An 11,031-nucleotide genomic window follows, 5' to 3' on the forward strand; every position below is an offset into this window, starting at 1 on the left:
AACTGTTCTCACCAAAAATTCAAGCTAATAGCTTGAAACAAATTTATTTTCTCTGGACACATTTCTTTAACTGCTGCAATCAAACATGTTTAATTAACCCACCATCAGTAAATGGCTTTCTTTGCTTGGCTAAGAAGTGAGCCACTTGGAAACTTCCTTTGGTGACGGGCTCAGTTTTATTGTTTAGTTTTGTGAAGAAATTCTGCTGTGATGAGATATTCCATTTTAAATGTTCCAGTTTTTCTGACCATTGCTTTCCTGTGGGTTGGGAATATTGTGATGAGTGCTTCGTCTGGAAATGCTGACATATGTGGTATTCTTTTAACACAGCTATCGTTTCAATGCATGGTAAACATGGTATTTTGCTCTCTGCTTTCAACTGTATCGTGTTGCCCCCAAATTCAAATGTTGATGCTCTAACCCCTAATGTGATTGTATTTGGAGATAGGGCTTTTAGGAGGCACTTAAGGTTAAGATCATAAAGGTGAGGTCCTAATTCTATAGGGTTCTAAGATGGCCTTATAAGGAGAGTGAGAGCGCTCTCTCGCCCCACACGTACACACAGAGGAAAGACCATCTACAGCTCAAGGAGAGAGCTCACACCAGAGACTGGCCCTGCCTGTACCTTGATCTTGGACTTTCCAGCCTTCAGAACTGTGAGAAATTAATTTCTGTTAAGCCACACAGCCTATGGTGTTTTGTTATGGCAGCTCGAGCTAATACACCATCTAATTGGATAACTAAGTAATCCCCACTCTGGTGTGCCTTAAAAGTACGGCAATCAAAATCCATTTTCCTTTTCTTGTTTTGACATAATGGGTATGCCCTGGTAATTAAAAAAAAAAGGTGCAGTATGGAGTTACACATGACACTTTAAATGCTGTAGATTTGTAAATGTGTTACTGTGATTTATAGTACTCTAAGCAGTAGTACAAAGAGATGAGAGAACCACATTTGGTCTCTGTTGCAACTACTTAGCTCTGTGGTTACAGCTCAAAAGCAACCATAGATGTGTATAAATGAATGTATTTGGCTCTGTTCTAATAAAACTTTATGGGCATTGAAATTTGAATCCATATGATTTTCGCAAGTCAGGAAATATTTTTATTGTTTTGATTTTTTCCCCCCAATCATTTAAAAATGTTAAAAATCTTACTAGAAGAGGGCGCCTGGGTGGCTCAGTCAGTTAAGCGGCTGCCTTCGGCTCAGGTCATGATCCTGGAGTCCGGGATCGAGTCCTGCATCAGGCTCCCTGCTCAGCAGGGAGTCTGCTTCGCCCTCTGACCCTAACCCCTCTCATGTGCTCTCTCTCATTCTCTCTCTCTCAGATAAATAAATAATAAAATCTTAAAAAAAAATCTTACTAGAAGAAAACATAGGGGGAAAGCTTCATGACGTTGGAGTTGACGATGATTTCTTGCACAGGCAACAAGAAAAAAAATGGACAAATGGGACTACAACAAACTAAAAAATTTCTGTACATCAAAGGGCACAATCAACACAGCGAAAAGGCAGCCTATGAAATGGGAGAAAACATTTCTAAATCACTATATCTGATAAGGGGTTAATATCCAGAATAGGTAAAGAACTCCAACAAGGAAACAACAACAAAAACAGAATAGCCTGATTTAAAAAATGGTCAAAGTCCTTGAGCAGACATTTCTCCCAAGATGACGTACAAAAGGCCACCAAGCATATAAAAAGACATATAACCTCACTAACCATTAGATAAAGGCAAATCAAAGCCACAGTGAGATGTCATCTCATACCTCTCAGGACGGATACTATCAAAAAAGAAAAACTAAGAAATGACAAATGTTGACAAGGATGTGGAGAAACCCTTGTGCACGGTTGATGAGACTGTAAAATGATACAAGCAATCTGGAAAACAGTACGTGGTTCCTCCAAAATTTCAAAATAGAACTACCCTATGATCTGGCAATGCCACTTCTGGGTATATTCCCAAAAGAATGGAAAGCAGAGTCTCGAAGAGACAGCTGCACATCCATGTTCATAGCATTATTCATAATAGCCAAGTGGTGGGAGCAACCCAAACGTCCGTGGATGGATGAATGGATAATTATCACGTGGTATATATATATACCTACAATGGAATTTTTTTTTTACCATATCATTTTTTTTAAGATTTTATTTATTTATTTGAGAGAGAGAGAATGAGAGACAGATAGCAAGAGAGGGAAGAGGGTCAGAGGGAGAAGCAGACCCCCCGCTGAGCAGGGAGCCCGATGTGGGACTCGATCCCAGGACTCCAGGATCATGACCTGAGCCGAAGGCAGTCGCTTAACCGACTGAGCCACCCAGGCGCCCAGCCATATCATTATTTTTAATGTCCAGCATTTATAATATGAGGGCCAGGGCTTTCTCCCCAACTCAAGTTTACAAATTTTTGATTGGCTTGTGAGGCCGATAGGGAAACTTCTCTTGTCTAATTTGGTTTCTGGGAAGACTTCATTCAGGTGCTCAATGGTCATCTGATCAAATGGAATTATGTTCTGCATCTTCTCCAGCTCTTTTTCACATTCCTCAATCCCGGCCTTTGAGAGAGACAAACACTCAGCACAACTTTTCACATTTTCTTTTTCTTTGGCATCCACCTGAACAGTATGCTTATCCTCTGGCACAGGAAACTTCAGGGCATTGAACTTCTTCTCAAAGTCCTCTACCAAGCCAGCCTTTGCCACATTGGCCTTGTAGTAAGCCCAGTCACTAGCAGGTGGATTCCCAGGGTTAGGAGTGGCCAGTGTGGAGGTGAGGGGTTCATTCTAGGATTTCAGGGAGTTAGAAGTGGCCTTCTGGTTTGGGGCCTTATGATCTCTGCAAAAGCTACCAAGTCAACGGCTTTTAGAGCAAGTTTTCACCCACCCATCTTTTTTTTTTTTTTTTAAGATTTTTATTTTTTTGACAGAGAGAGACACAGCGAGAGAGGGAACACAAGCAGGGGGAGTGGGAGAGGGAGAAGCAGGCTTCCCGCTGAGCAGGGAGCCCAATGCGGGGCTCGATCCCAGGACCCTGGGATCATGACCTGAGCCAAAGGCAGAGGCTTAACGACTCAGCCACCCAGGCGCCCCTCACCCAGCCATCTTGAGAGCTTCACTGACCCTGGTGGCCCACAGTCCTCCCTAATGGAATATTATTCAGCCTTTGAAAGGAAGGGACTCCTGTCACATGCTACAACATGGATAAACCTTGAAGACATTATGCTAATTGAAATAAATGAGTCCCAAAAAGCCAGTTTACGAGTCCATCTATATCAGGAATGTAAAGTAGTCAAATTCATACAAATAGCAAGTAGAATGGTGGTTACCGGGAGCTGAGGGAAAGCAGAAAAGGAGAGTTGTTTAATGGGTACAGAGTTTAGTTTTTCAAGATGAAAACGTTCTGGAGATCTGTAGCACAACAGTGTAAATAGACTTAATACTACTGAGCTGTACACTTAAAAATGTTTAGGATGGTAAATTTTATGTCATGTGTTTTTACCACAAAAAGGAAAACATTTTTAGACCATGTGCCATACAAAAACAGACAGCAGGCCTGACTTGGCCCACAAGTTGTAATTTGTCAACCCTTCCTCTTTGGCCCAGCCTCAGGAAAGTTCTCCCAGGTTCCATGCTTAAGGGAGCTCTATACGGGAAGAATCACACAGCTTTGGAGAATGTAACAAAACACCTGTAACACACCAGTGGACGAAAGAACCCTTTCTTCTTTGAAGACTTGGCAGTGGATACAGCGGTGGAAAGACCAGCAGAGCTGGAATGGGAGCCCTGAAGAGGAGACTGGATAGTGGTGGGAGGAGGACGCATGAATGGTGAGGGATTTGAGAGCCTGCTTGGGGGAAGAAGAAGTTGTGTGGACGTTGACAGTCCATCACTCACCTTACCCCCAGGATGGTATAGTTTACTTGAGCAAGAGTTCAGCCATTCACTTGCTGTGTCTACCTGGGCAAGTCACAGCCCCTTGCCCTCCCTTTGAAAGGGGGAGGGTTGGACAACATCCCTGGCACCCCTCCCAGCCTTAAAAACCACGAGACTCTTCTCTGACCAAGTTGACACAGTGCCAATGTCTTTATCCCTTCATCTGAGCAGCTTTAAAGACCGGAGACCCTCCACGTCTCCTACGGAGTTGCCATTGTTTTTGTTTACTCTAGTTAAGCAGGGGTAAAAAAAAAACTAATCACAGTCTATGGAGTCCTGACTCACTCCATTTCCACAGCTGGGGCTTCTCTTGCTACCTCAAGCTCCCCTGCCCCTGGGGACCCGAGGAAATAGCGCAGACAAGGAAGGGACTTGGGAGCTGTTGTTAATGCTCCTGTCAGTCCCCTCCCGTTCACAATCTCTGATGTCTCTTCCAGTTCTTTAACAAGAGTGGTTGGGGAAATGGGTCTTGTTTATAGGAAGAATGCAAGTCTCGGTGTTCACTGTGAAAAATTACCCTTCTGTGTGACAGCCTTTTCAAAAACAACGAGAGCCACATTGCTTTAGCTTTTTCAACACTTCCTCTGCTCCCCTCGGCCGTGACTGTGCAGGGAAAAGCAGGCGTTCAAAGGGAGTCCCAGGGTTTCCTCCTGCCAGTTGTTCACCAGGCACTGTGTTCCAGAAAGGAAGAGGCTGCCTCACTCTTGGCCTCTAGGGCGTTCAGGGAGAGGGCCTCGGGGAGCCGGGTTAGTCCGGTAGCTGCCTCGTTTGCTTTGCCGTTTGAGCTGGCCCGTGATGTGTTTATTTGAATCTCCGGCTCAGAACTGGCTTGCCTTTGTCTCTGGCCCGAGGAAGCTCCAGTGGGAATGGAAAAGTTCAGCCACACTGTTCAGGTTCAACACACTGAAGTGGGAAATCAGGAGCGAGCGAGGGAGCGAGCGAGCAAGCCTCGAGACTGTGGGACCGGGTTAGGCTTTTCAAAGAAAATGCCTTTAGCCGTGGCACGCTTTTGTTCACTGCTGGGGCCTGTTGTCCTGTGAACCTCAGGTTTGCTCAGAAATGTCCCGGGGGTGTTTTCATTGCCATGAGGTTTTGTCCCAGAAAAAGGAAACTAAAAACTCATCGACTTGCTTTGTGTGTTTGTTGCCATGTTACACTGGGGCTTTAATAATAAAAATAAAAATCTTAACAAGTCAGGAAACTCCAAGTGTTGGCGGGGATGCGGAGAAAGGGGAACCCTCCTACACTGTTGGTGGGAATGCAGGCTGGTGCAGCCACTCTGGAAAACAGTACGGAGGTTCCTCAAAAAGTTGAAAATAGAGCTACCCTAGGACCCAGCTATTGCACTACTGGGTATTTACCCCAAAGATACAAACCTAGTGATCCAAAGGGGCACCTGCACCCCAATGTTTAGAGCAGCAATGTCCACAATAGCCAAACTATGGAAAGAGCCCAGATGTCCATCAACAGCTGAATGGATAAAGAAGATGTGGTACACATACACAATGGAATATTACTCAGCCATCAGAAAGGATGAAATCTTGCCATTTGCAACAATGTGGGTGGAACTAGAGGTATTATGCTAAGTGAAAGAAGTCAAACAGAGAAAGACAATTATATGATTTCACTCATGTGAAATCTAAGAAACAAAACAGAGGATCATAGGGGAAGGGAAGGAAAAATAAAAGAAGATAAAATCAGAGAGGGAGGCCAACCACAAGAGACTCTTAACTATAGAGAACAAACTGAGGGTTGCTGGGCGGGGGATGGGGTAGCTGGGTGATGGGCATTAGGGAAGGCGCTTGGTGGAATGGGCACTGGGTGTGATATGCAACTGATGAATCACTGAACTCAACCTCTGAAACTATTAATACACTATATGTGAGTGCCTCCATTTAGCCGCTGATGAGAAAGTCAGCCTCCCCAGTACAGCATTCCACTTCTGGAATATTTTTTATTTATTTATTTTTATTTGATAGCGCATGAACAGGCGGGGAGAGGGGGGGGAGGGGAGAGAAGCAGACTCCCCGCTGAGTTCAGAGCCCGATGCCGGGCTCGATCCCAGCACCCTGAGATCATGACCTGAGCTGAAATCAAGAGACGCTTAACCGACTGAGCCACCCAGGCACCCCCTGAAATATTTTTGATATCATTCAGATTTATAATCCAGAGCCAACAGCAAAACTCTGAAGTAGATCCCTATCACTGAGAGCAGAGCGCCCCTGAATGGGTCTCTGGTTCCTCCCATTTCCCTGCCCCTCATACCCAGTCGGCTGGATTCAATTCGCTACACTTCAGGGTCATCTGCAGGCTAGATCTTCTCAGGCTTTTCCTCTCTCACTTGTATCCTACCTTCTATCTAAGCTGTCAGAGCCTGACTTTTGAAAATGACTGGCAAGGGTTACTTCTTAAAGACACCAGGTGTGGGAGGTGGGATCGGAGTTATTTTTCAAGAGCTGTTTTTTCTGCCCTCAAGCCATGTCATGTAATAAACACCTACAAAACAAAGTGGTTTTTTTTGAATGTTCAGTGTTTCCAATGAACACCGAAACATTTCTAAGATCCACTTTTAATGTTTCATTACCTCCTATTCCACAGGAAAATAGGGAGTCATACTTAAATACAAGAAATATGTTTGGGAGGAGGGCATCCCCTCCCAAGGCATAACTTTTAAAATGGAAATAAGATGCCGTATTATATGGTTAAGGGCACAGGCTTTCAATTTCTTTTTACAAGTGGCAAGAAAAAAAAAAAGAGAACTCTATAGATGAAAAGAGACTTCAGAGACATATTAACCAAATGCTATTATATGAGCTAGACCTTGTTTGAATCATGAAACTGCTGTGGGAAAAAAAAGGAAAAATATGAGACAGCTGGGGAAATATGAACACGGACTGGATATTTGATGAGGCTAAGAAATGATTATTATAGGTGTTATGTGTTTTAAGAGAGTCCAATTCTTTTGAAGACCTGCATTGAAATATTTACAGATGACAATATGAAATTCTCTGTGTGTGTGTGTTGGAGGGTGGCTGGGTGGGGTATGGATGAAACAAAACTGTCCAATTGTTGAGGCTGGGTGATGGACACATGGGATTCATGATACTACCTTATCTACTTTTGTTTATGTCTCAACATTGCAATAATAACAAAGACTTTTTAGATGAGAGCATGAGGTTGACATCAGACCTCCGTGAATGGGAACCTTGGCTCCACTTCCTAGCCATGTGATGTCCTTAGAGAAGTCCCCTCTCTGAGCCTAACTGTCCTCATATAGAAAGTGATAAGAACATGAAGACTGGGTGAAATAATATAGGTAAAGAATTGAGCAGGAGCCTGGCACATAGTAAGCAATCAAATAATAGTAGTTCTTATTATAGCCAGGTTTTTTTTTTTTTTTTTTTTTTTGGTCTAGTTTTCTGAACCTATAATTGCAGGTCCTAAGAGAATTTACATCCTAAGAAGTTCTTGCCACTGAAGTAGAAGAATTTTGCAATACACAAGATGTCTACTGCTGTTTTCCAGATGGGGAGCATGTCTGGGAAAGACAGGCTCTGGTAGCAGCCCAAATGGAAATAACAGCAAAGGATCAGGCAATTGGTCCTAAGAAATAAGAAAGTCTTGCGTGGCAGTGCTCAGCCTTTAAAAGCCTCTCCGAGAACACACAGCGCCTGATATTTCTTTTCTACCTGTTTCCCCCTCGCCCTCCCACCCACACTGCCCCATAGTGCACGTTGACTGACTAACCAATTCTCCTCAGAGTTGTGCAGAATACAGATGGTTTGCCCCTGTGTCCCCACTAGGAGTCCATCCTGTGCACGTAGGACTAGTTAATTCTTCTAACAAAAACTTACCAGATGCTTACTGCGTGTCAGGATACTGAGATACACTTAACATACAAGATCTCAATATCTGGCCCAACCCCATTTTATTTTATTTTATTATTTTTATTTATTTAAAAATTTTTAAAGATTTTATTTATTTGAGAGAGAGAAAGAGAGAGAGCACGAGAGGGGGGAGGGTCAGAGGGAGAAGCAGACTCCCCGCTGAGCAGGGAGCCCGATGCGGGACTCGATCCTGGGACTCCAGGATCATGACCTGAGCAAAAGGCAGTTGCTTAACTAACTGAGCCACCCAGGTGCCCCCAACCCCACTTTAGACATGAGGAGACCGAGGAATTGGAGAGATGAAGTGGCTTGCCCAGAGTTCCACAGCTAGTAGGTGACAAAGCTGTTATTCTGGTTTTTGTTCTTAAGATTTTATTTATTTGACAGAGAGAGAGAGAGAGAGGGAACACAAGCAGGGGGAGCAGGAGAGGGAGAGGCAGACTCATGCTGAGCAGGGAAGCCGATGCGGGACTCAATCCCAGGGTCCTGGGATTGTGACTTGAGCCAAAGGCAGACACTTAAACAACTGAGCCACCCAGGTACCCCCAAAGCTGTTATTCTGATCGAAGAGCTATCAGACCCGGAAACCATGTTCTTGTAATTAGCTTGACCATAGTAATCATTTCACTCTATATGTGTACCAACACATCGTGTCACATACCTTAAGTACATACAACTTGTATTAAAATAATAATACAGAAACCATGTCCTTTACTTCTAAGTCTTTACTGTAACTTCATCCCCCCTATCCGAATGAGGATAAGTTCTAGGTGATCTTTTTTTTTTTCCTCTCTCTGAGCTTCATAAATATCTCAAAGATTCCTTCCCAGCACAGATTATTTATGTTGGGAAAGCCGTGATGTGCAGAGGGAAAGGCGCTTTCAGATAGGCAGGGTGCTGCATTGATTTCCACTGGGTTTTCATGAACTTATTAAAGATGTACAGAACCAAAGCCTTCTTTTGCCATCAGGTCATCCCTGCTTCCCAAGGCCACATGGCCTACGTAGAGGAGAGAGTTGCAGAACAAAGAGGTCCTTCATGTGCAGGCTCCGTCCCGAGCCCGGGCTACACATGAGGGTCAGGGGTAAGGGAGCAACGTGGAATCCAATGAGCCCGGCTGAGAGGGAGAGGTGGGCTGCCAGACAGGCCCCTTGCCAGCTCTGAGTCATTGCAGGCTTCCCGAGCCCAGCCAATTTACCTGCTTTTCAATAAGATCTTTATTTGTCCTTCTATTCTCGTCAAAAGCTGTTGTCATTTCCTTTTCTGTCTGGAGACACTGGGAGCTGCCTCCAGGCAGTATGACCATGCCAGGCCCCTTGTGCAACCCCCAACTCACCCAGATGAAGCATCTCATAGAATTTCCCCTTGTTTAGCTTTTTCTCCCTTAGTGGGCAGAAAGCGTCCTATTTCTCGCATTTCCAGAGCTTTGGCTATGCAAGTTCTTTACCTGGTCAGCAAGCAGCTCGGGTGTTGGGGTCAATGCTGTCCTGGGGTCATCAAGTGGTTGCATGTGGAGACCTATGGAGTCATAGGATCAGAACCTGGTAGGCCCGCAAAGCCACCAGAAGCTGCCGAACTGGGGGCCGGACTAGAGTGACCTCCACTTGGTTCTGAAAACTTTCATTTTGTTCATTCAATCCTTCCTTTATTCTTTTACTCCAGAAACACTTTTTTTTTTTTCCAGAAACACTTCTTAAATGCCTATTAGAATATCAGTGCCTTGGCCCCACCCTCAGGAAACTCTCATCTTGAGGGAGGGGATGGATGAATAAGTAAACAGACAGTCATAATACAGGGTGGCCCATTCTGAGAAGGAGAGGCAATGTCAGAGAGCAGTTGAGAACGTACATTTCAAAACCAACAGTCCTGGTTGAAACCCCAGCCTTGCCACTTATTTCTTGTGTTAAATTACAAAATCTCCTATGTTCCCTCTAGAGCATGAGGACAATGGATGTACATAAGTACACGGCACCAGAACCAAACGGATGGCCAGGAGAACATCTATATCTGACTACTGGGGTTCCAGGAAGCCAGGATGTTGTGATTAGCTAATAAGATAGAATTTTATCCTTAAAAGTATCCTATGGTGAAGGCAGGCGACAAGCAGGTGGATGGCCAGGGTTGCCCCTTGGAACTAGAGGAGCTAGCCATAAGGGCTCTGGTTCAGGGTTCAGATTCCTAATCCATAAAAGGACCTGGAGAACAAAGGAGACCTTGGTCCCAGAAGACATCTATGGCTGAGTTTGTGGAGGAAGGGTATAAAGTAGGACTTGAAGACAGGGATGGAGGTAAAAACAATATATGGGTATACTACCTATATTCTAGATAGTAACTAGAATATGGGGGAAGACACAAAGCAGGATGGAAGCCCTGCTGACAGTACCGGGGCGGGCAGGCATGGCAGCCATGAGAATGTGCTTCTAGATCTCTCACTGCTGGGAGAGGGACCAAGCTGCTGCTGTGCTCTGAAATCATCACTGCATCTGCATTGAGGCCATACTTCCTACGGGCTACTCCTGCGCAGGGAATGGGCACAGCAGGGGTACTAGACAGGCCTGTTCTTGGGAGACACTGGGCTCCTTTGACTGTTGACTTTGTCTAAAGACGCCATGATGGCTAAAACACTTCCCTCTGATCTCCCTCCTTCCCTCCCTCCCTCCCTCCCTCCCTCCCTCCCTTCCTTCCTTCCTTCCTTCCTTCCTTCCCTCCCTCCCTCTTTTCTTCACTCAAGGTCAGACCTGCTTTGCATTGCAGTACATACTGGTAGCACTCTCAGACTCTCCCCCTGCCTTCCATTTTCTATCATGGAGGTTGCCCCTAATAAATTTCTTATGCTTATTTAAAAGATTTTATTTACTTATTTATTTAGAGAATAGTACTCTCAGGGAGAGAATAGTACTGTACAAGTGAGGGGAGGAGCAGAAGGAGAGGGAGAGAGAGAATCCCAAGCAGACTCCGTGCTGAGCATGGAGATCACGACCCGAGCCAAAATCAAGAGTCAGTCCCTCAACCAACTGAGCCACCCAGGCACTCCAAATTTCTTATGCTTTTAATCCTATCTTTTTGCTTGCTTCTTGAAGCACCTGGACCAACATAGGTGTGGTTTATGGGACCTCAGCGGAAAGGAGAGTTGCAGTGACAAAGAGTTCATTGGACAGTTGGCCTAATGGTTTTCACATTCCATTCCATGAAAAACGTAGATTCATTGGGTA

The 11,031-nt window shown here is 44.7% G+C and overlaps 1 pseudogene; it reads right to left on the reverse strand.

Annotated features, from left to right (window-relative positions):
* Positions 1-1,358: 1,358 nt before the first annotated feature.
* Positions 1,359-2,887, reverse strand: LOC123848866 (ATP synthase subunit d, mitochondrial-like; annotated as a pseudogene).
* Between the last annotated feature and the right edge of the window lie 8,144 nt (positions 2,888-11,031).

The sequence above is a fragment of the Mirounga angustirostris genome, unplaced genomic scaffold (assembly GCF_029215605.1).
Source record: "Mirounga angustirostris isolate CCGP_5_RB_7025 unplaced genomic scaffold, mMirAng1.0.hap1 SCAF_11, whole genome shotgun sequence".
Taxonomy (NCBI): Eukaryota; Metazoa; Chordata; class Mammalia; order Carnivora; family Phocidae; genus Mirounga; species Mirounga angustirostris.